Raw genomic sequence first — 25,641 nt, forward strand, 5'->3', positions numbered from 1 at the left:
GTTTTAAAGAGAAAGTATCATTTGAGCTAGGAATTAAAAATCTTATATGGGTACTGCTAAGAATGTACTTTGAAGTACAAAGGAAAAAGTTATAAGTAAAGTTTTACAGAACAGAAACTTTACAAAGGGTTCAATAATCTATTTGTCTGGGGCATAGGTTGTATGAAAGATGTAATATAAGACTTTGAATTTTCATTTTTAAATAAGATTGCAGCCAATTTTGCATTGAAATGAGCTGCTGTAGGTCTTGGAGTCAAGAAGACCTAAATTTAAATATAGTTCCTGATACTTAATGGCTGTATGACACTGAGCACGTCATTTTACCTCTATTTGATTCAGTCTCCTAAATTGTAAAATGGAAATAACAAAACTTCCTCCCCAGAGCTGTTTTGAGGATCAAATGAGATTATATCTATAAAATGATACAATAATGCTGATTAAATGCTTATTTTATTCCCTCTTCTATTTGAATGAAAAGGTTCTGATATTAGAGCCACAATAAATACTAAAATTCCAGTTACAGAAGTGTTATTTTGTAGTAGCTGTGTGACTTTAGACCAGTTGTTCTACCTCTTGGCACATTGGTTTCCTCTGTAAAATGAAACATTTGGGCTAGACAATCTGTAAATTCCCATTTTTTTTAAAGTTCAGTGAGTGCTAAGTTTCACAGAAAGAGAAGTCAAGAAAAGCTATTGACTTGGGGAAAGATGATAATTTGGTAGTGGGGCAGGACATCCTGTTGGCAACTCTAGAAAGCCATGCAGGTAAGTATAACTTCTTGGATGTCTGAATTTGAAGATCAGTACTTGGTTTGGCTACAGAAAGATTCATTTGCATTGTGATGATCACTGGGCATAGATGAGATCACCAAGAAAAAAAATGATTGTAGATAGAGAAGAGGACTAAGGACTTAGAGAACAACTCAGTTTGACTAATTTTATTTTTTAAATAAACAAAATATTTCTTCTTTCTAAACTCATATTTGCATTTCTATTTTCAGACTTTTTTGTATTATGTTGAATGAAAGTTTTAGATAGTTGATTTTTTGACTATTATAATGAGCATATTATATTCAAAATTCAGGTTATTTTCTTTGGTGATATGCTTTGAGAGGGGGCATAACAAAAAGGAAAGACACCTTGCCTCAGACCCAGGAAGACTTCTGGCTTCTGCCTCAGCCACAGTCTGACTCTAGCACACTGGACAAATTACTAAACTTTTTAGTAGTCCCCAAGTAATTCTCTAAATTATATTAGTGGATGGAGTTTCCACATCTGGAATTCCCTTCATTGATCAAATCAGAGATTTAGATTATTGCCCTTCCCCCCATCCCTAAAACTAGCCTATAGCTATTTAATTACAATTTTGTTCAAATAACCAGCAACAGTTTGGACTATACCTTGACTATCATGTAATGGCAAGGCATTTAAGTAGTAGGGAGAGATTATTCTTTAGAAGATAAATAACAAGCAATCTTTAAATAAACAAGGAAGCACAGGATTAAGTGGGCAAAGTGAAAACAGGATATTAACAGATGCTGATTTTGCAGAGCAGGTGGTTTCTTGGAGCAATCTGAAAAAGGGAGGGGTTAGAAATGTGAACACTGATCATAAATCCCCCTGTGCTTACATGGGAAGTGCATGCCAGGGCTTTGTGACACTTACTTAACAGGTGGCATTTTGCTCACTATGCTAAAGTGATCAAAGAACTGAGGATATATCATTTACAGAATACAAGGAAATGGGGCTAAGGAGGTCTCTAGAAGGGGCCCATTAGCTTTGTTACCATTGTTTATTGACTTACACTTACTGCTATTTCTGACATGGAGATCATACAGTTCCAACCCTGGGGGCTTACAATCTCTGTTAGACAGGCAAGGTTGTCTAATTTATTTTTTACCTTAATTAGATCATTACCGCAGGTAATGAATTTGAAAGAGGATTAGCAATAGGCAGTGCAGTTTATATTAGAACTTCATTTCCTGTTCAATGTGAACAAGAAAATGGAAAAAAATAAAAGTTTGGGTGCCATGTGTCTCTGAGTTGTGGTTTACAAAGGAAGGGATGGCTTTCACTCTTTTGATGATAAATCTCTCAATATTTCCAATGTCATAGTCACCCTGCTTAGTTTACTATTGTAAATCTATATTAACCTTGTCAGGGCTGATTCACAGTTGTAATTGTTATTGTTTTTAATCTTTTACACCACTGTGTACTATATTACATTTTTATAATGCAGATAAAACTAAGTCATTTGCAATGAAGCATACAGTATAGAAAATTTGGCAGCAATGAGAGGGAACTTATTGCATGCAATTTCCATTTCCTTTCCTACAGAGCCGCTCCATCCATGGAACTTGGTCTTTCAGAAATATGTTCAGAAATTCAATATGTTTACTCCAGTCATCATACCATTGCCATGATCAAGACATTTCTTACAGTCTGTCTTGTAAAAACAAGCCATTATCTGTCTATTGACTGCTAGCAGAGAGCCAAAGCAAGTTGGCAGCAACAGCTGTGTTTATTTTTATTGCTCCTTTTTAGAATCATGATCCCACATAGCAGGTGCCCTCCCCCAATTGCTGGGGGAAATGGTGTTCGGATTTGAAGAGCATCTATTTACAGTGGGCACATTGTTTTGACACTTGAATATCTTTCCCTTAATTGAAATGAACACATAATAAACCTTATATTTCACAGAAAAGTTAGCAACTGAGGTGTTAGGTTTCTTTTTTTTTCCTTTTAACACTTAATAGCAATATTGTTCTCAGTTTAGTAAGTTTTTCTTTGCGCAAAAATGAAAAATTCATTCTCAGTTATGTTGAAACTTTTAATTCTTAAGATTGAGTATGATACCATTGATTTCAGTCAACTTCTGTAAAGACTTCTAGAACTTCTAGAATCAGTGACAATTGAAATAATGTGATCTCTGTTACTTTTTGTGTTCATACATAATCAGGCAGATAGAGAGATGTATGAATAGATAGATGCCATATATACCCATGTATAAGACTCATCCTTTTTTGAAAAGTTTGGGGTCTAAAAGATAGAAATGATTGTAGATTTTTTTACTTGTATTTGCCACTTTTTTGCACTTGATGTCTTTGCACTCACTGTTTCACATTTGTTACTGTTATATTAAATTATGTTTTGCCACAGTCTGCCCAGCAATGGCTCAGAAAAGATTTGTGGACAGTGCTGAATTCAAGTTAAAAGTGATCCAGTTTACAAAAGTGAATGGAACTCATGCTGCTGAACCTTTGTTTGTTCCTCCTCCAACTGAGAAAACAATCTGATACTGGCTCCAAGAAGAAGAAAGCATACTGAAAACATTCAAAAATGGTCTGACTTAGAGGGAATTGAAAAGATGGATTGAAGAGCAAAGGACCATTTGAATTCCTGTGTCCACAAAGATGGTTCAGCAGGAGGCCAGAAGAATTGCTGATGAAAAAGAACCAACTGATTTCCAAGGAGGACACAACTGGTGCTTCAGGTTCATGAAGTGGAATGAACTAAGCATGCATCCATGCACCAGACTTGCCCAAAAGATGCCTGAAAGCTATGAGGAGAAGGTCCTTGAATTTCATGATGAATAAAACTTGAGTTCAAAAACTTTATGTAATATATTTTTTTCAAATTTCAGGTCTCCAAATTAAGGTGTGTCTTAAACATAGGGAAATACAGAAATAGATAAGAGAATTTAACTTAAGTAAAAAAACATATATGTGTGTGTGTATATATATATATATATACACACACACATATACATATGTTTATGATACTTTAAGTTTAATTCTATTTAATTCAATTAATGTATAAACCATTTAAACAAAATATATACAACCCTTGGACTAAAGACATGAATATGGAATTTCCTCTCCCTTTAATATTTTTACCTCATACAAGAAATGTGAGTTGTTATTTATGTGATACCTGTATGTCTACGTGGATTGTCTAAATGCACAGTTGTGGCTTATGGGAATCAGGTACAGATGAAATCCAAGGCCTGGGGAAGAAGAAAGTCAAAAGTAGTTTTTACCCCACCAACATGATAATTGGAGTGGATGAGGAGAAGGCACAAGAGGGCTCAAGTGCCACAAAGTTGGGCATTCTTTTCTTCAGTCTCCAAGAAGAATATTGAACTAGAATTTTATTTCCTTGTTCCTTTCAAATATTTCTCAACTGTTCAAGTCAAGGGAGAAGTTCTGATCTTCCCCAAGGAGGTTCATCTGATTGATCATTTTTGAAGGGCAAACTGAAAATCTGGGACTTCTTGAGGGCTGTCTTTCTCTACATGTCAGATGCATCTCTTTCTACGTCTGTCCTAAAAAGAACCAATGGAACTGCATATATCTTTCCCAATGGAAATTGTGACACCAACTCAGTATAAATCCCTTAATGTACAAAGTGCAACATTCCCTTTATGAATTAGATGACTTATCTGCTTTTACATGAAAGAAACAGGGTTATTTAGAAAACCAGCTGCATGTGGAAAAAGAAGTGGTACCCTAGTTGTCTACTTTGGGAATGTGAGAGATTTCTGAATAAATGCAAAGAAACAAAAATATTTAGGATTGGTGCCCCAGCCTCAGACCAAACCATGACTGTAGCAAGATGACTTAGGCACCACCACACTGCTGCCACCACACACTTGGGCATGTATATGAGTCCCCAAGCTCAGGAGAAATGCTCACTCCTGGCTGAAGTTCTATAGCTTTGATATTGCGTTGAGATGGGAGGTCACAGGCTATAACCAGCAAACCTTCAAAGATTGAGAGAATATCAATAATTTGAACAAGAAATGTAACCCTTCAAACCACCCTTGCTTGTGCCAGCACAATTTTCCTCAGTAAATGTCAGACTGACATGAGAGGGAAAAAAAAGAGTCTCTTCATCAACCACTGTCCTCTAGGACAAATGGGAAGGAAATACAACTCTTATCCATTTTTTTCCCTAGACAATAGCACAGTCAATCAACAAAATCTCAAGAATACAATTAAATGTGTAACTCTTGAAATTTATAATCACATCAAAAACAGGGACATAGATGGAAGGATATTCTTGGATATTTTTGATGAAAATCTTCATCCCATTTCAAAAACTAAAGTGCCATCAAATTATGATAAACACAATCCAGAACAAAAGCAGATTTACCACAGTCCAGCTGACTGCTGAGTGGGCCATTGTTATCCTGGCAAAAAATTGTCTTCTCTTTTTTTTTGGGGGGGGAGGAAGGGGTTGTAAATCAATGGAGTTAAGTGACTTGCCCAAGGTCATCCAGCTAAATAAGCATCAAGTGATTTGAACTGAGTTCCTCCAGGACCCATACTCTGTCCACTGAGCCACCTAGCTGTCCTAATCTGGTATATCTTGAAAGACTTTTAATTTATGCTGAGGTAGATATATCTATTCAGCAAATTAGGAAAAACAATTGTACTTGACACAATTCACTTAGCATCCAAAGTTTGGGATAGTCTGGAACATGGATTACTGCAGGACATCAGTAGATATGAATGAGCTGGAGTGACAGTTCTTGAATTGCTACAGTTTAATATCAACATTCCTTCTAGTTTTTAAGCCAAGTATCATTTTGAAATTCATTCTCTCAGAAACAAATAATCTCAACTTCCCTTTGGAGCCCCTCATCAATGAAAGGGCTAACAAGCTTGAGGCCATCTCTTGTCTATGTGAAGACAAGAATTTAAGATTGAAAAGGAAGTAATCAGCTAGTGCTGACAACCTGGTTGCCATTGAGTGGTCTTCAGCCAACATCACCTATCATGTAGGATATTCTTATAAAAAGACTGTTTCCACTCTCTGATTTCTCATTTGTTTTGGGAAAACACAAAGACATTGGGGTTTGGGGGTTATGTTTTTTGTTGGTTTTGCTCTTAATCCTTAGTTCCAACAAGCTGTCTTTACATTGCCTCCTCACTATGCAGCACATACACAGCAGTTTTTCAGTGGAAAGCTAAATCAGTATTTGGAAATCCTGTCTCACACCTTTTCCCCTCAATGTCACTAACCTTGAGTGAAGGAATAGGGCACCCTGATCCTGCAAGAACAAACAGAGGAAAAGGAAAGTATTTGTAGAGGCAGGAAAGAAAGATATATATGACTTTATGATCTGTTTGAGACATATGCTCATCAATAGATAAATACAAAATGGAAATAAAAGAGAAGATAAACAAGTTTGGATGTGCACTAAGGAAAATTGTTTCTAAGTTAACTGGAAATTATGTTGTTGGATTTTTTGCATTCTTTCTAAATAATTTTCAGATTATGGGTGAATGTGGTTGTTTTTTGTTTGTTTGTTTTTTTGGGGGGGTTGGACCTGCAGAGCAGCAAATACAATCTGTACCTTCCATTGTACAAACATATAAATAAATAGTATTGGTTCTTTCTTCCTAAACTATTCTCTGTGACCTGTCTTGTTGGCTATGATTTTTCAAAAATATTATGCATCTCTTCTGTTCCTAGATACCTGAACTGTACATTTAATTTTCCCCCCCAAAATGAAAAAGTTACCTTAATCCTAGTGCTGAACTAAAAACATACAAAAGAATCCAATATTTCTGTGCTATTTCTTCTTAAGTATTTTCTCTACCAAAAAATGGGAAGCCACACAAAGTGTTTGTGTCTTCTTATCTTCTTGGAATAGTTTTGTTTTTTCTGACCTAGAGGTAGATTTCAAAACACTCAGTCTTTGTAGGCAAAGAAGAAGCAACATGCTGCAGAAATTTCTATTCCCTTCTCCTTAACTTCCCACAAGCATTTGATGTTTGTCCTTCATTCTTTTATTTATTTATTTATTTTCATCCATATGTACACGCATATTTTTAAGTTATAATTAAACTTCATTCTGGAAGAAAACCATGCCATCAGGGAGGTGATGCCATGACAAGCACATGAATTGGATTTGAGTGAAGGCATACTGTGCTAAGTCACTCAGAATCATCTGGATCCATTGACCAGAAAAGGATCAGAACAACTGGAAGTAATCCTAGAGGCAAGGCAATCAAGGTTAAGTGACTTGCCCAAGGTCACACAGCTAGTAAATGGCAAGTGACTGAGGCTGAATTCCATCTTCTGTCCTGATTCCAAAACAAGTGCTTTATGCACTGTGCCACCTTGAATTCATATCAGAGGAGTGGTTTTTTTTGTACAGTCTACCTAGTTCATTCCTCTCTATCTCCACTGTGGCAAGTAATATCCCCTTCAATTTACACACACACACACATACACACACACACACACACACACACAAACACAGGCACACATTTGCTTTAAATCCAAGTTATTTGTTTAAAAAAAATTTTTAATTTAAAAAAATGGAAGGTGGAAGGAGAATTTCACTAGGAAAATAATTGAAGAGATGAATGTTAATTTTATTGAGGTATTTTTCACAAATTAAATATAAAGAAACCAACTTATCACTACCAACATTAAAAAAGGATATAGGAAGTAATCAATTATAAGATAACTTTTATATATTACAAAAATAGTATATATATATGTTAGAAGATAGATGGTATTTTGTTCCACCAAAACTATATTTTCAAAATAACCAAAAACTAATGCAGTTGCTTCTTGTCTTCTCTATTTCTTTAAATAAATTTTGTGATGGTCAAGACATGGTCTGTTATGGAATAAACAATAAAAATTAAAGTTTATATTTTGCCTATCAACACTCTCAATAGTCTCATAAAATGTTATATGCATGGAAAAGTATGAATCTAAGTTCCAAGTCAATGTTTATTCAGTATTTTTAGTATGCATATTTCCCCCACATGTTTCTTATGTTCTCTTACTCAAATATCTTTTATTTATCCTTCAATTTCTTCATAACTTTGTATCCATCATGAATCTATTGTATGTATACCTGGTCTAACTCAAATCCATCTATATTTCCTTTGTTCTTTTTAGTACCTTTTCCACTTCTCTGTAGGTACATTAAGACATAATTGAGTTGATCCTGTTTTCCCATTCAAATATTTTCACATTGTTTCCATATCTCATTTGTTTTTGTTGTTATTTTGGTCTACTTTCTTCCTTAGGGTGCTCCAGAAGACTTGGTTTAATTGAATCTTTTACCAATGTTTCTTTAAATATCTTTATCTCTTCATCTGCCAATTTAAGGTTTTCCTAAAGGACTTTTTAAGTTGTTTGGTAAAGTTATTTAAAGTCATTAGTTAGATTAGCAATGAAATCAGTTAGATTTAGCAATGAAAATGCATAGCAAAACTCTATGTCTGTCCTTTTTCTGTATCTAACTTGTATCATTTCAATAACTTAGGTAGATCAGTAGTGAGTGGTTTCAGTTATTCTCTCTGTTTTTTTTCTGAATGTTATTCTTTCTTCTAGCTTTTCTATTATTGATTTTGTTCTTAAAAAATTCTGGACTGACTGTATCATAGATAGCTGATTTAGAAATGAGCTACTTATTGTCTATGAAATATAATCAATTCATTTTTGTGTAAAATTATTTGGAACTCACTGTGACCAGTATCTACCTACTTGCTTTTTTTTCCAGAGAAAGCATTAATAATACATAGTTCAATGATATCTATCTTTTCAGCAAATTTTTAGCCTCTTTCATTCCCTAGTCCTGTACCTTATTTTCCATTATATTTCTTGCTATCCTCACTTATTTCCATCCAGGAATTAGAGCCATTGAGTATAAAATGATATTATGTTTTAATTTGGAGACTGGTTAAGGAGAGTTCAGACTCTGGACTCTGGTTAAATTCTTCATGGAATGTCTCAATAATCTTTTGCAACTGATATAGGAACATTAGGTACAAATATTTATTTTCTTTTGTTTTTTTATTATTAAAAATTTTATTTATTTTGAGTTTTACAATTTTCCCTCCAATCTTACTTCCCTCCCCACACATATTTTTCTTTTGTTTATAGTTTTTTGTCAAATAATTATTATGGGCAATTTGGTAGTAGATAACTATAATATCCCATTAGGTGATATTTCTTATTACTTTTAAGTTAATGATAAAACTAACTCTAAGACCTTTTATTTGACTTACTAAGAACTTCCAAATCATTTAATCACTTCTTTCACAGTATTAATTTAAAGTTTGAATTAATTCAGTGCCTCCAGGAGGACACCTACCAGGTAGTGATCTTAAACTCAACATGCCAACTTTCCATGATGAAAAAAATTCATCATTAACTGACCAGTCTACTGCAGATGAACCTCATTCATTTAACTATCTGGTCCTAAAAAAAAGAATCTATCCCAGGTTTTTATGTGTAACCTTTCTAGCATGGTGGAGGCAGCCCTAGCTTGTATTTCATTAGAATAGCCTTCATCTCCATCCCATGATGGGGGGGGGGCAGGCTTAGAATATAATTTTGTAAAGATGAATAGCAATATAAGAGATAAATTACAAAACAACGCAAGAGATATCATGAAAGTATTTGTCAAGTTAAATACAAAGATCAAAGGTTCCAAAACTAGTATATAGGACATACAAATAATTGACATTTAGACTTTTAGAAAAGTCTAAAATATCAAGAAATACAAAGGGAATGTATGCTGATCATGTAACATCAGACCGTATTTGCAGAAAATGCATACTGTATTGTAACCAAATAGCTGTCCAGTGTTGCTGGTGCACTATGATGCCTCGCTTGATTGTCAAGGACGTCTGCAGCCATTCAGACCTTCACCAGAAGTCCTGTTTCCTATTGATCAGGCTATGAGGCAAAATGATTCTGGAAAAGGCAGTGAGAAGGATGTCTTTGCATACCTCACTATACTAAGAATAATTTACAAGTCATGCCAACATGTACATGATGACATAGTCCTCTTGATTATGAAAGACAACTTACTTACATTTATGGAGGTCACTGTAAATTCAATTGGACTTTTAAATTAAACTGTATTTTCTTAATTGCAAGAGCATCTATGAATATTTGAAATATGCATGACAGATTTATCACTTATAGTTATCATTTATTAAATCTATAACTATCATTATTAAATCCACAGAAGATATGTTTGCTTATTGATGGATTTGCACATGGACTCATAGATATTTTGCAAATAATATGCCCCTTCCTTACACTTCTGTCTTTTCTAAACCTTGTTATTAACTCCCAGCTTGGAAAACATTTTTGGTTCCAAAGTCAAATGATGCAATTTAGGACACATAGGATATTTAGTGGGCAGGAAACATGGAACGAGTTAATGGAAAAGATGCTTCTCTCATTTTTAAAAATGTTTCCATGATGGTGAATACTGCATTTTCCTATATTGTTCCAGAGTGAGACTTATAAGATGTAATACACTGAGCTGAATGGCCCACATGTCCACTTGTCTAAGTCAATTTAGATTCTTAATACTCTTAAGATTTTCAAGTCTACCTCGGTGAAAATGTTATAGTAGCTAGAAGATGACATTATTAAATTTTTAAAATAAGCAAAGTCCATTATTACTTAATCAGATTTGGGTTTATGAATTCATTTATTAGATTTAATAAAATTGTGCTTTCATGGGAAAGTCACCTTAAGGCACATGCATAAAGTAATATATAATTAAAGTATATACAGTAGAAGTTCTATATAAAATGAATCATAATCTAATTTGAAAAAGTTACCTTAAGATAAAATGTGGCAGATTCAGATGACACTGTTGAGGAACGGTTAGAGCATTCTCATAATCTTGATACATCCATTGAGAACTTATCATATTGAAATGAACAAAATAATATTAGCATCAGTCTTCTTTAAAAAGCTTGATGTGGGTGGAATTCTTAAATACAGATCTAAATCTTTGTTGTGATATAATTCCTGATTCATGGGTGACTTCATTGCTACAGTATATTGATGAAATGCTGATTCCAGAAACAACGTATAAGTAAAAATATATCTCAATACTTTTTTCGTTTATTTCTTAGCTATATAGAAAGTTAGATCTTGAAAAAGTGTATTGTGTTTAGCTATTTTATCGCCCTCTATTAATAAGCACTTCAGTTTTGGTATAATAGTTAAAGAAAAGGCAGTGCTTCCTGTTTTTAGAAAAGTCAAAATGACAATGCTTTCTTTAAAAATCAAAAACAAAGATCAGGATTATATCAAGGTGATGAACATGTGCATCATCGAAAAATTCCTTAATTTTACAAAATTTTATTTTTGTGAATAGGTCCTTCAAATCCTGAATTCTTTGTGGCATTTTAAGTACTCAATAGCTTTTCACATAATAATGCAATAAATAATAATTCATTTGATATTCTGTACAGGCATTGTGCTAGGTGCTAGAGATATAAGAAAAATAAAAATAACCACAGTCCCTTTCTTCAAAGAGTCTACATTCAACAAAATTCTCCTTGAATTGAATGAAATGAATAAATGAATGGATGGATGGATGGATGGATGGATAGATGGATGGATGGATGGATAGATGGAATGAATGATAATTTGTAAAAAGTGAAGTACACTAGTTAATGTCCTCAAGTTACCAGAAATGATTAGTGAAAAGTATTCTCAGCCCACATGCTCTTGAAAGTAATTGTGAACTCAGCAAACCTTATAATCCTTTTCTTGCTGCCTTACTGACAAAGACCCATTCTAGTTTTGCTTTGATCTATAGTTCATATATAAACATGATATTTACCTCCAGAGAGTAAGATAACTTTCTGATTGAATTTTCTTCTTCATTAAATAAAAATGAGAACAATTTGTAATTTTAAAAAGTATTTTAGGGGCAACTAGGTGGCCCAGTGGATAGAGCACTGGCCCTGGAGTCAGGAGTACCTGAGTTCAAATTTGGCCTCAGACACTTAATAATTGCCTTGCTGTGTGGCCTTGGGCAAGCCACTTAACCCCAATGCCTTACAAAAAGCTAAAAAAAAAAGTATTTTAAAACACATTAATTTTATTGGTCCTTAGCCTGGAAAGTTAATTTCTATAATAGTGCAGCTTCATATTAAGAACAACTTTTAATCTGAAAGTTCAATTGCAAAATTTTGTTTAAAGAATCATAACCATAGAAAGAAGAAGGAGTATTTTAAGGAAAATGGTAAAAGTGAGAAGGAAGTAATAATTGTCTTGGTATCATAGAATCACAGAAGGGTATGGTTGGAAAAGAATCCCTGACCCCTATAGCATCCCCATTGAGTAGTCATGGAAGACATGACAAAAATTTTGACAGTAAATCTGACATTTATTCACATTATTCATCTATAGAAGGGGCTCTTAACTACAGTTCATGAAGAGATTTCAGCAAATGCATGAACTTGGACAAGAAGAAAATTCATCTTTACGAGGCAACTAGGTGGCACAGTGGATAGAGCATTGATTCTGGATCCAGAAGGACCTGAGTTCAAATCTGATCTTAATACTTAGCTTTGTGACCTTGGGCAAGTAACTTATCCCTATTGCCCTGCAACAAAAGAAAATACGTCTTTATTTTCACTGTCTTTGAACTGAAATTTCTCTAGATATTGCTACTCCTGGTCCTGCTTTGTCATTCTTTATACGTCATCTATATTCATCATCATTGGCTCTGGGATCTGATGATTAAGAGAAAGGGCTTATTAGAAGAATTGAAATTTAACATTTCTATTCATTATGAAAGTTGGCAGCAAATCTTATTCTGAGAAAGTACTTATAGGCTTCAATAGATTGTCCAAGAAGTTCAAAACACAATATGTGATTGGTAGTATTAATTCACTATTGTTTGTCCTTCATTCTTGAAGAATACCATAACATCAGGGAGGTGATACCACAACAAGCACATGAATTGGATTTGAGTGAGGGTGTGCTCACTTTCACCTCCAGAGAAAACATGCTCATTTTGGAGTGTTTGCTATGGAGTTGAAAGAAGTCACATTAAAGACTTAAACTCAAAGCCTTTCATTTTCAGAATTCATCATCTCAACATTGATATTCTAAAAATGTATATTAAAAAACTAGATAATATAACAACAAATGAGAAAGTCAGCACATAATGAAAAAAAGGTGGGGGTGCTACTAAAAAATTAAAATGATCAAATGAGACTATGTAGATTTTAGTATTTGTGATATTGTTTAAGATTTAATTCACTTTTGCATTTTCTCCCTCAGGGGAAAATGTTTCCTTCACATTTTTCCAAAACTTTCAATAAATGAGAATAATTACATTTAGAAGAGATTAATCTTGATAAGTGCTCTTATAAATTACAGCAACTAATTTTTAGTGAATTAGGTTTATTGGGATACTGCTGGGTTTAAAAGGGTATGTTTTTATGTAAAAATTTCCTTATTACGTTAATGACTTCTTAAACTACTGAAATGACAGCAGAAATGACTGACAACATTTAGAGTCTAAACAACTACAGTTTTATCATAAAACTTATTTTCTTGATTTCATATTTTGGGACTTTATAATTGGGAAAGTTAAGCATTGTTTAGTGAATGTTTGTATATTATTAAAATTTACTGTTGGACCTGGTGTTCTAATCCCTGGAGGGCAAAGTCTTTGAAACCATTGAGCATTCTCAGATATTGTTGCTATGCTGATGAATTTCTCTAGAAACTGGTACTTTTTGTCCTGCTTTGTCATTCTTTATACTTCATCTATATTTGTCATCATTGGCTCTGGGAAATGATGATTAAGAGAAAGTGCTTTTATTAGAAGAATAATGACTCATCTTCAGGAAGTTGGAAGTCAAAGCAAATGAAGGTCTAATTAGAAAGAAATACAGAAGGAAAGAAAAAAAGAAGAAAAGGAAGGAAGGAAGAAGGAAGGAGAGAGGGAAGGAGGAAGGGAAAAAGGGAGGGAAGAAGGAAGGAAGGAAGGAAGGAAGGAAGGAAGGAAGGAAGGAAGGAAGGTGGAGGGAAGATGGAAGGGAGGGTGGGAGGAAGGAAGAAGAAGAGAAGGAGGAAGGAAGGAGGAAGGAAGGAGGAAGGAAGTAGAAAGCAGCATAGGTGGTGCAGTAGGGGTCAGGTAGGTGGCCTAGTAGAGAGCACTGGCTTTGAAATCAGGAGGATCTGAGTTCAAATGCCATCTGGGACACTTAATTACCTAGCTGTGTGACCTTGGGCAAATCACTTAACTTTATTGACTTGCAAAAACCAAGGAGAAGAAGGAGGAGGAGGAGGAGAAGGAGAAAGAGGAGGAAGGAAAAAAGAAACAAAGAAATTATTAATCTTAGGCATTTGAAGGTAGAGACAATACCATTTTTATTTCTTTTGAACATGAGCACATCTCTATCCAAAAGGTGGATTTTTCTTTTAGTGTTGAACTCATCTATAGGCAAAACATTTCAGGTTTATTTCAGCTGTTAATGATTAAAGACTGTTAGAAGGACTTTGAAAATCATTAAAGAGTATTCCTTTTGCATTGACTCGGAAGGCCATTTGTGTATGCATAAACAGACTTCCATATACATTCCCAGATGCATGCATACACTTATATGTATGTACACATATACATATACAAATCTATACACATACATTTATATGCATAAGCATATGAACATATGTACACACATATATGTGTATATAGAGACATATGTATATACATATGCATACCTATCTTTCATAGTAGTAGTTATGTTCTATAAAGTCACTAGAAATCCTGATTCATTGAACCATTGCTCCTAGGAGAAATCTCCAGTCACAATATTTAATTTTTCCAGAGTCCTTAATACTGAATTCATACCCCCAAACATACTCATGCCTGACTGAGGTTCTTCTAATACTTATATTTTCTCCATAGGGCCTTTCTGCACTTAAGAACCAGATAGCACTTCAGTATTACACTTGGGGATGATTTCAAATGGCAAAATCATGAACAAAAAGCAATAAATGGTGGGGGGGAGTGGCAATAAGTAGGACATACGAAGGACATAGTGTGAGAACTGAGTCATAAAAGTAGGGCAAGACCTAATTGGATCCAGAAATGGCAACAAGCATCACAGGCAACTCAACTACTTATTTAGATAATTATTTCCTGGTAGGATTAACACACTAATTCTTTAGCATCCCATGACATATTAAGGCACTATTGTGAACTGAAAAAAAAATTAGTTAAATGCTAAGTTCAAATTTCATTGGCTGTGTGACCTTGCCTAAGTCATTCAACTCTAGACTCAGTTTTCTTATCTGTAAAGTGAAAGGGTTGTACTTGATGCCTTTCAAGTAGTCTTCTAGTTTCAAATTATTATTCTTATGAATACTCTAATTGTCCAGATAAGTAAACTGAGTTCCATTGAAGATCAGTAATAGGTGCAAGGTAGCAGAGCCTAATGAGCCTTACGTTGTACCACACTCCCTCCTTCAATTATCCTATGAATGCGTGAGTGATAGGTTTTATTTGTAACATATGCTTCATAGGAACATTATGAGAAAAATCACTTAGTAAGCTATATTTTATAGTAACCTGTTAAATCATTTGTAAGTGAGATTTTTTTAAATGAGCTCTCCTAACTTTTACTTTATTAGCATATATTTTTGTTTATTCTCATAGTTACTGAATAGATCATAAAATCTGAAAGTCTACTAGCTATCTGCTTCATCCCTTATTTTTTGAGGTTATTAATCACTTATCTTCACTCATTTTCTGGCTCTGAAGTGCTATCTGGTTCTTAAGTGCAGAAAGACCCTATGGAGAAAATATAAGTATTAGATAAGCCTCAATCAGGCATGAGTTATATTATATATAGGGCAATGTTTAACTCTTTCAATATCATTTTTATTGCTAAAAAGTTGTCATACCTACCCTAACGCCTCCATCCATACAACTGTACTTTTATGCCAGACGAGCTGGGATATGTGCAATCAAGTAGAAGATAAGAAAGGAATATCCAAGATATCAGATAACAAGCACTTATAAAATACCAATTATCTGACAGTTACTGTAACACAAGGCAATGAATGATAAGTCCTAAAAGAGAAGTATAAACTAAGATACAGAAGTGCCCAACAGCTCTACAAATCCTTTATTATTAAAGAAATAGGATATTTCTAAATACCTAAAAAAAATTAAATAACAGCATATTTCTACAAATGGTTTTAGATAGCAAAGCAAAGAATCCTAGAGAATTACATGATTAATTGTTAAATGAATCATATACACAGTAAAGGTTAGGAAGAAATATTTTTCAGTCTAAGGCGAGGCTATTTGGATGATGTAATAATGACTTGAATATAGGTAGAATAGAGAGTGGAAGATATTACTGTTGGATAGAAATGCAAATACAAAGCCAAGAAGACAGGAAATCACAAGGGATAGAAGTACAGATTTAGAACTTAACCAAGCAAGTTCATCTGATTCAATACCATCTTTTTCTTTCACAGAGAATAAGTCATTCCACTAAGGCCATAAAAATAATAAACATTAGAGTTAGTATTTGAACTCAGGAACTCTGACTCCAAATCCAGAATTTATACCATTGGACTATGCTATTTGGGGACAATACATAAACCAGTTTGGCTACTACAGGGTAGTAGGACGATACATGTAAAGGTCAGGAAAATCATTTGGGGCAAGTTGTATAGGACTTTGAATGGCAGACAAATAAACAATGTCCCTGTACCTTAGGAGGAGAGTTCAACTTTAAAAAGTCACATTAGAGGTTAAAAATGAGCAAAAATCAGAAAGGACCCTGACCATAGAATGCTACTATGGCAATGAGGAAGTACAAAACATAATCTCAGAAGAAGAGTACAGGGTCAAAATGCTTACATGTGAAACGTCAAAGGGGAATATGAATTTGTCCCAAGTCCAAAAAGTCATCTTGGAAGAGATCAAAAGATTTTTTTTAAATAAAATAACAGAGATAGAAGAAAAACTGGGAAAAGACAAGAGATTTATGCAAAAGAGAGTCAACAACTTCAAAAAGTAAAGATAAAAATTGACTGAAGAAACAATTCCTTAAAAATAAAATAGGCCAAGTGGGATAAAAAAACCTCCTTAAAAGGCAATGATTTTAAGAATCAAGAATCAGTCAAAAAAAATCAAAAGAATGAAAAAATAGAAGAAATACAAGTTAACCTCATTGGAAAAACAACTGACCTAAAAAACAGATTTGGGAGAGATAATTTAAGAAATATTGGACTACCTGAAAGCCATGATGAAAAAAAAAGAGCCTGAACTTCATCTTTCAAGAAATTGTGAAGTAAACCTGCCCTGATGTCCTAGAACCAGAGGGCAAATATCAATCAACTCCTGAAAGAGAACCCCAAATGAAAACTTCGAGGAATATTGTAGCCAAATTCCAGAATTATCAAATCAAGGAGATAATAATGTAAGAAGGCAGAAATAATTCAAATATTCAGGATTACACAAAATTTAGCAGCCTCTGCATTAAAGGGTTAAAGAGTTTGGAATATAATATCTTGAATGACAAAGGAGCTTGGATCATAACTAAGAATCAACTACTCAGCAAAATTGAGCACAATCTTTAAGGGAGAAAATGAACATTTAATAAAATGAGGGACTTTCAAACTTTCCTGATGAAAAGATTAGAGTTAAATAGAAAATTTGGTCTTCAAATATAAGACTCAAGGGAAATATAAAAAGGTAAACAAGAAAGAAAAAAATGTTATTCAATGAGATTAAACTGTTTACATCCCTACATAGGAAGATGCAATTTATAATTTTTAAGAACTGTATTTCTATTAGGGAAGTTCGAAGTAGTATAAATAAGACAGAGGTGTGTGTATAATTTGATTTTAATGTGGTGATATAAAAATATAAGGATTTAAAAATAAGAATTGTACTGGGAGAAGAGGGAAAGGCAGAATAGGGAAAATTATATCACATAAAGAGATGCAAAAGATCTGTTTCAATAGAGGGAAAGAAGTAAGGTGGAATATTTTTTGAACCTTACTCTTATCAGATTTGACTAAGAGGGAATAGCATACACAGCATTACAAGTTGGGTATAGAAATTTATCTTACAGGGAAGTAGGAGGAGAAAAAGGAAAGGGATGAAAGGACTGAAGAAAGGGAAGGAAGGACTGATAAAAGGAAGGCAGTTTGAGGTGAAAGAAAACACTGTAAGGAGGGACAAGTGAAAGATCAGAGAAAAGCATAAAACAGAGGAAAAATAAGATGGAGAGAACTACAAAGTTTGTAATCATAACTGTGAATGTGAATGGGATGAACTCTTCCATAAAAAGGAAGTAGATACCTGAGTAGATTAAAAACCAGAATCCTACCATCTGTTGTCTATAAGAAACACTTTTGAGGCAGAAATAAATACCAAGTAAATGTAAAAAGATGGAGATGAATTTATTATGTTTCAGCTGAAGTTTAAAAAAGGAAGCCTAGGGCAGCTAGGTGGCACAATGGATAGAACACCAGCCCTGGAGTCAGGAGGACCTGAGTTCAAATCTTACCTAAGACACTTAGTTACCTAGCTTTGTGACCTTGGACAAGTCACTTAACCCCATTGACTTGAAAAAAACAAAAATAAATAAATAAACCAAAAAAGAAGCAGAGGTAGCAACTTGATTTCAGATAAAGCAAAAGGAGACCCAATTAAAAGAGATAAGGAAAGAAACTACATCTCACTAAAAAGGTAGTGTATGTAAATGAAGTTATATCAGTACTAAACATGTGAGCACCAAGTGGTATAACATTCAAATTCTTAGAGAAGTTAAGTGAATTTCAGGAAGAAATAGACAACAAAACTTAAAAAAAGGGATCTCAACCTTCCCCTAGTAGAACTGGATAAATCTAACCATAAAATAAACAAGAATGAAGTTTTTCAACTAAATAGAATTTTAGAAAGGTTAGATATGATGGGCTACTGGAAAAAATTGAAGGGCAGTAGGAAAGAATATGCATTTTCCTAAGTGGTACATGCCATACACAAAAAATGACCATATATTAGTTCACAAAAAAGCTCAAAATCAAGTGTACAAAGGCAGAAATATTAAATGCATCCTTTTCAGCTCATGATGCAAAAATTACATATAATAAAGAGAGAAAAAAGATTAAAAATTCATTTTTTGGAAAAATATACATGTGCATATGGATGAAAAAATAAATAAATGATGATAAGAAATTCATTGGAGCAGAGGATTCTGGGAAAATTCCAAGCTCTCTAGATTTCCTCTACAAACAAAATGTAAAAGGGTCTCAGGGTGAACATAGAAAAGCAAAAATAAACAAGAGTTAGGACTACAGAGTGGATTTCCTGGGAAAATTCTAAGAAAGATCCCTGTTCTGATGCTCAGCTGAGTGAAGTATAAACACCTCCAGGCTAGCTTCTCTGAAAGAGCAGGTGGTGAATTCTCAGAGCAACTGGTTTGAGGGGTTAGACCTTACCTCAGCCACCCACTGGAATTTTTATCTCCCAGATAGTGTGGGAAGTTAGGTATCTGATCTGGGGAGAAGTAAAGGAACATCTATTGGCAAGAGATGCCAGGTCCAGCTGTGTTGCCCAGACAAGGTGCCAGGGAAGAAGGAAACAGGAACTTTGGTGAGTACAAAAGCAGTGCTATGGGGACACTTACAGTGGTATAGTGCCCACTACAGGTGGGCACTACAGAGAAATGAGTTTTGGGTCTTGGTTCTAGGTCAGAGGGACGAATTGAAGATTATAGCCAAAGGAAAGCAATCAGGGAGTAAGACCTTTTTCAAAATAGTGTACTGAGGGACCCTAGCTGTGACTTAGAGAGGGAAAGGAGTATAGAGTTTCAGCCCAGGATAAAGTCCAAAAAATAATAGTAAGAAGGACCTGGGTCAAACATAACATTCCCCACATCCCAGGAGTAAAGGTGATTATAATAACAAGCTACTAAAACTTTTTAAAAATAAGCAGGAAAAGGAGGAAGAAATTATTATGTAGAAAATTTGCTCAGGAGAAAGACAATTCTGTGGAAATAAAGACCAGAGTTCATTTTCAGAGAAGGTTACTGAAAAAAAAAGAAGTCTGTCCTACCCCAAAGAATGCCAAATAGTTACCTATCTAAAAAGAATTGATAGAACTTAAGAAAAAGACTTGAAAACTCAAAAAAAAGATTGAAGAAAAAATGTTAAAAAAAGAATCACTCAAGAAAAATGAGATTATGAAAAGAAAGTCAACCAACTGGAAAGCTACAATCTTAAGGAAGAAAATCAAAATTAAAACTAGGGAAAGGGAAACTAACAAAATTATAAGAAAATAATAAAATTAAATTAAAAAATGAAAAAATAGAAAAGAATGTGAAATATCTCATAAGGAAAATTGCTCTGGAGAACATATACATATCAAGAAGTGAAAATAAGAATAATTGAACTACTTGACAGCTTTGATCAAAAAAAGAATCTTGATATATTATTGTATTAATTATATAATTTTAAAAAATGTCCTAAAGTAACAGAAAAAGAGGGGAAAGTAGAAAGAGAAAAAAAATCACTGATCACCACCTTAAAGAGATCCTAATAGAACTATTTACAGGAATATCAAAGCCAAATTCCAAACCCCCAGGTTAAGGAGAAAATATTTGGAGAAAAAAAATTCAAATTCAGGAAAGTCACAATTAGAATTTCACAACATACAGAAGTGACTCTATTAAAAGACTGCAGGTCTTGGAATATATTTTATATACATATACATATATATATATATATACATATATATACATATATATATATATATATATATATATACACATATATTTCAAGTATAAGGAATATTTTTTATCCAAGGATCATTTGTATATTTATAATAAAATTAGAAGGTCATACAAAATTATCAGCTTAAAATCTATCCTGTTATATAGGGTCAAACATTAAATTAATTCATCCCTCTGAGCCTAGATTTGTTGAATTTCAAGTTCTGCCTGTGATTGCCATGGCAGCACCCATGGGCTAAATGTTACTTGCCCCTGTTATATATCAAAGAACAAAAGTACTAGAGTAGCAGCCAGGAATATCAAATTCTGCAAAGTTAAGCATAATCCAGAATGAAATAATTGAATATTTAATGATTTATCATACTCTCAGGAATTTGTTGCCCCCCAAAACTGAACTTAGAAAAATTGAAATTCAAGTTCCAAGAAAAATATAGGTAAACATCAAAACCCAATTACAAGAACTCAATTGTTTATTTTTTTATAAATAGAAATGTAAATCATATGTCTAAGGTCATTAGTAACTGGTAATTCAAAAGAAAGACTGGGTTAGAACTAAGTAGAATTTGATGCTAAAAAAATAAAACGACGTAGGAAGAGATAATTAGTAATTGTCTCCTACAAATAAGGTGTGAGAGGAAGAACTAATATAGAATTATTAGATGAGAGTAGACTGATAGTACACATATATAACTTAAAAATCTCCTAAATTCAGAAAGAAATAAGATGATAAGGGGATAGGAAGAGTACTGAATTAGAGAATGAGACAATAGAGTAAGATGGGATATAGAAAGGTGTACAGATGAACAAGAATGTGGTAAAGAGGAAATAGCACATTTGGAAAGGTATAAAAGAAATGTAAATTCAGATAGGAACATGTGGGTAAGGGGCTAGGGATCGGGGGAGAAGATAAAGGAGAGATTCATGGACTGGGGTAGATTAAAGACTAGGAGGGCAAATTTAGGAGGTAAACTAACGCAAAGGAATGAGGAAAAATAGGAATAGGCTAAGAAGGATAGTGAATTAATGAAGAAAATAAAGAAGCAATTAAAAGTTAAAAAGTAAATTGGATGAATTCACCTATAAAATGTAAATAGACACTAACTTAAAAATTTGAATTTAACAGTATGTTGCTTTCAGGAAACACTATAAAAATGAGAGATATAAACAAGCATGAAGTAAAGCCTGAGAATAGAATTTATTGTGTAAAAAAGAAGGGGTAGTAATCATTATCTCAGAAAGAAATCAAAGTTGAAATAGACTTTATCAAATGAGAAATATAGAGAAACTATACTGTGTATCAGCAATATTCATCAATATTATTTAAACTATTAAAATAACTAAGCAATATAAGGTCAGTATATTGCTGTGGTATAGAAAATGATGAGATTGTATATTTAGAAAAACATGTCAATACTTGAACTTATGAAAGAAGTTGCTGTCCACCTTCAGAGAAATGGAGAGCAAGTGGAAATAAGCAAAATACAGACACATATATTTATAGATATCTATATATATGTATGAATATATATAATATAAATGAATGAATGTGTATGGATGTGTTTATGTGTGTGTTTGTGTCTGTATTTAATTGTAGCTTTCTTTGCAGGGAACAATAGGAAGGGTAAAAAAATAACAAGTGCATAGCAGAGAACAAAAGAAAACCTACAAGGAAACAAAGAAAAATGGATAGCTATATAATCTGTAGAATTTATGGTATAGACTTTCTTGAAATGGCAGTGGTTTGCTTTATATTGAATCTTCTTAAGTTCTGTTTTTTTTTCTTTTCTTATTTTGTTTTTAAGCTTAAAATTTTTAAATGAACTAAAAAAACCTGGAAACTAAATAATCTAATCTTAAAGAATGAGTAGGTCAAACAATAGAAACTATCAATAATTTCATCAGAGAATAAAAATAATAAGATAAAAATGCCAAAATTTATGGGATGCTACCAAAGCAGTACTTAGGGGAAATTTTATCTCTAAATGTGTACATAAATTAGAGAAAGAAGAGTTCAACAAATTGGGCATGCCACTAAAAAAGTCTGGACAAAAGAACAGATAAAAGTCCCAATTAGATACTAAATTACAAATTCTGAAAATCAGAGGAGAGATTAATAAAGTTTAAAGTTAGAAAACTATTGAACTAAAAAATAAAACTAAGAACTGATTTGTTGAAAAAAGAACCTTTATTTAATGTGATTTTAAAAAATAGAAAATATAATCACCAGTATCAAAAATGAAAAGGGTGAATTTACCACCAATGAGGTAGAAATTACAATAATGATTTGGAAGTATTTTGTAAAATGTATGCAAAAAAAAAAAAAACTGACAATCTAAATGAAATGAATACTTACAAAAAATATATATATTACCCAAATTAACAGAAGAAGAAATAAATACTTAAATAACCCCATTTTAGAAAAAGTAGTTGAACAAGCCATCAATTAAAACCCCAAGAAAATATCTCCAGAGCCAGATAGATTTACAACTATAAGATAAATTTACAAATGAATTCTACCAAGTACTTAAAGAACAATTAATTCCAATTTTGTATAAATTATTTCTAAAACATAGGTGAAGGAATTCTACCAAATCCACTTTACCACACCAACATGGTACTGATACCTAAACCAGGAAGAACCAAAACAGACAAAATTATAGACCTGTTTACCTAATGAATATTCATGCAAAAATTTTTAAATAAAATCTTAGCAAAGAGATTATAGCGATTTATCATGAGGATAATATACTATTATCATGTGGGATTTATTCCAGGAATTCAGTAGTGATTCAATATTAGGAAAGCAATCAGCAAACTGACCATATCAATATCAAAATCAACATAAATCATGATTTTTCTCAATAGATACATAAAAAGTTTTTAACAAAATACAGTATCTATTACTATTAAAAACAGAGAATAAAGGAATAAATGGAGTTGTCCTTAAAATAATAAGTAATATCTATCTAAAATGATTAGCAAGCATTATATGTAATGGGCATGAACTAAAATCTTTTCCATTTATATCAAGGAAGAAACAAGGATGCCCATTATCACCACTATTATTATTCAGTAAGGTACTGGAGGGGCAGCTAGGTGGCGCAGTGAATAGAGCACCAGCCTTGGAGTCAGGAGTACCTGGGTTCAAATGTGATCTCAGACACTTAATTACCTAGCCGTGTGGCCTTAGGCAAGTCACTTAACCCCATTGCCTTGAATAATCTAAAAAAATATAATAATAATAATAATAATAATAATAATAATAATGTACTAGAATGCTAGCTTTAGCAATGAGAAAGAAAAAAAATGGAAGGACTTAGAAAAAGCAATGAGGAAATAAAACCATCATTCTTTGCAGATGATTTAAAGATATACATACAGAATTTCAGAGAAACAACTAAAAAACTACTTAAAATAAATAACAACTTTAGCACAGTTGCAGACTATAAAATAAATGTGCATAAATCAACATATATATATATATATATATATATATATATATGCATAAGGCCCCAGAAGCATGACAAATAGAAAGAAAAATTACCACTTCAAATAACTTTAGATAATACAAAACATTGTCTACATGTCATGACAAATCTAGGAACTATATGAACAGAATTACAAAATACTTTTCATACAAATAGATTTAGACATAAAAAAAACTGGAAAAAGTATCAGTTGATTATGGACAGGTTGAGCCAATACAATAAAAAGGACAATACTACCTAAATTAATTAATTTATCTATTAATGCCATATTAATCAAATGATGAAAAATTATTTCATAAATCTAAAAAAAGTTTTAAAAAGTTCATCTGGAATAACAAAAGCTCAAGAATATTCAAGAAAATTGATGAAAAAATTATAAATGAAGGCTATCTGGCCATAACAGATCTAAAACTGTATTATAAAGTGACAATCATTAAAACTATTTGGTACTGACCAAGAAGTAGAGTGGTGGAATAGTGGAATAGGTTAGTTATCCAAAACATATTAGTAAATTACTATTCTAATCTACTATTTGGTAAACTCAAATATTTCTGCTCCTGGGGAAAGAAATCATCATTTGAGAAAAACTGCTGGCAAAATTGGAAAATAGTATGACAGATTATTAAATTTAGATGAATATCTTGCACTATATATCACTAGATCAGTTCGAAATAAGTCCTTGATTTAGACATCAAAGGTGATACCATAAGTCAATTAGAAGAGCAAGGAATAATTTGCCTGCCAGATCTATAAAAAAAGAATTTGTAAACAAACAAGAATCAGAGACTATTATGAATTCAAAAAGGGATACTTCTGATTACATCAAATTAAAAAAACCTTTTATATAATCAAAGCCAATATAACTAAGATTAAAAGGAAAACAGAAAGGTGAGAAACAATTTTTTACAGTCAGCGTTACTGATAAAGGTCTCATTTTCTCAAATATATAGAGAAGTGAATCAAATTTATAAGAAAATAAATCATTCCCCAATTGAAAATTGATCAAAGGATAAGAACTGGCAGTGTTCAGATGGGGAAAAAAAAATCAAAGCTATAGTAAAATGAAAACATGCTCTAAATCACTGTTGATTAGAGAAGTGTAAATTGAAACAACTCCTCAGAGTACTTCCTCATACCTATCAGAATGACTAATGTGGCAGAAAAAGAAAATGATAATATTGACGAAGATATAAAAACTGGATCATTAATGTATTGTTGGAGGAATAGTGAACTGATACAACCACTTTGGAGAGCAATTTTGAATGCTCAAAGAGATCTAGCAATACCACTTTGATACCTTTGATCTAGTCATTCTTTTGATGTAACAATACCACTCCCAGGTATATGAATATCGCAGAGATCATAAAAAAGGGAAAAGGAGCTACATGCACAAAAATATTTATTACAGCTCTTTATGTGGTAGTCAAGAATTGGAAATTTAGTGGATTCCCATCAATTGGGGAATTGATTGAATAAGCTGTGGTTTCTGAAATCAGCTAGAATAATCTGGAAAGAGCAGAACCTGGAGAACACTGTACATAGTTACAATAATATTGTGGGTGATTAACTACCATAGACTTAACT

At 32.9% G+C, this 25,641-nt stretch overlaps 1 protein-coding gene and 1 pseudogene across 2 annotated transcripts in view; both read left to right on the plus strand.

Moving 5' to 3' along the window:
* The window catches only part of LOC141508162 (contactin-5-like), a 1,214,304-nt gene that overhangs the window by 708,496 nt on the left and 480,167 nt on the right, over window positions 1–25,641 (plus strand). The window lies entirely within an intron of this gene.
* LOC141506868 (cyclin-Y pseudogene) lies at window positions 759–8,122 on the plus strand (annotated as a pseudogene).

This window comes from Macrotis lagotis, chromosome 1, assembly GCF_037893015.1.
Source record: "Macrotis lagotis isolate mMagLag1 chromosome 1, bilby.v1.9.chrom.fasta, whole genome shotgun sequence".
In the NCBI taxonomy this organism is placed as follows: domain Eukaryota; kingdom Metazoa; phylum Chordata; class Mammalia; order Peramelemorphia; family Peramelidae; genus Macrotis; species Macrotis lagotis.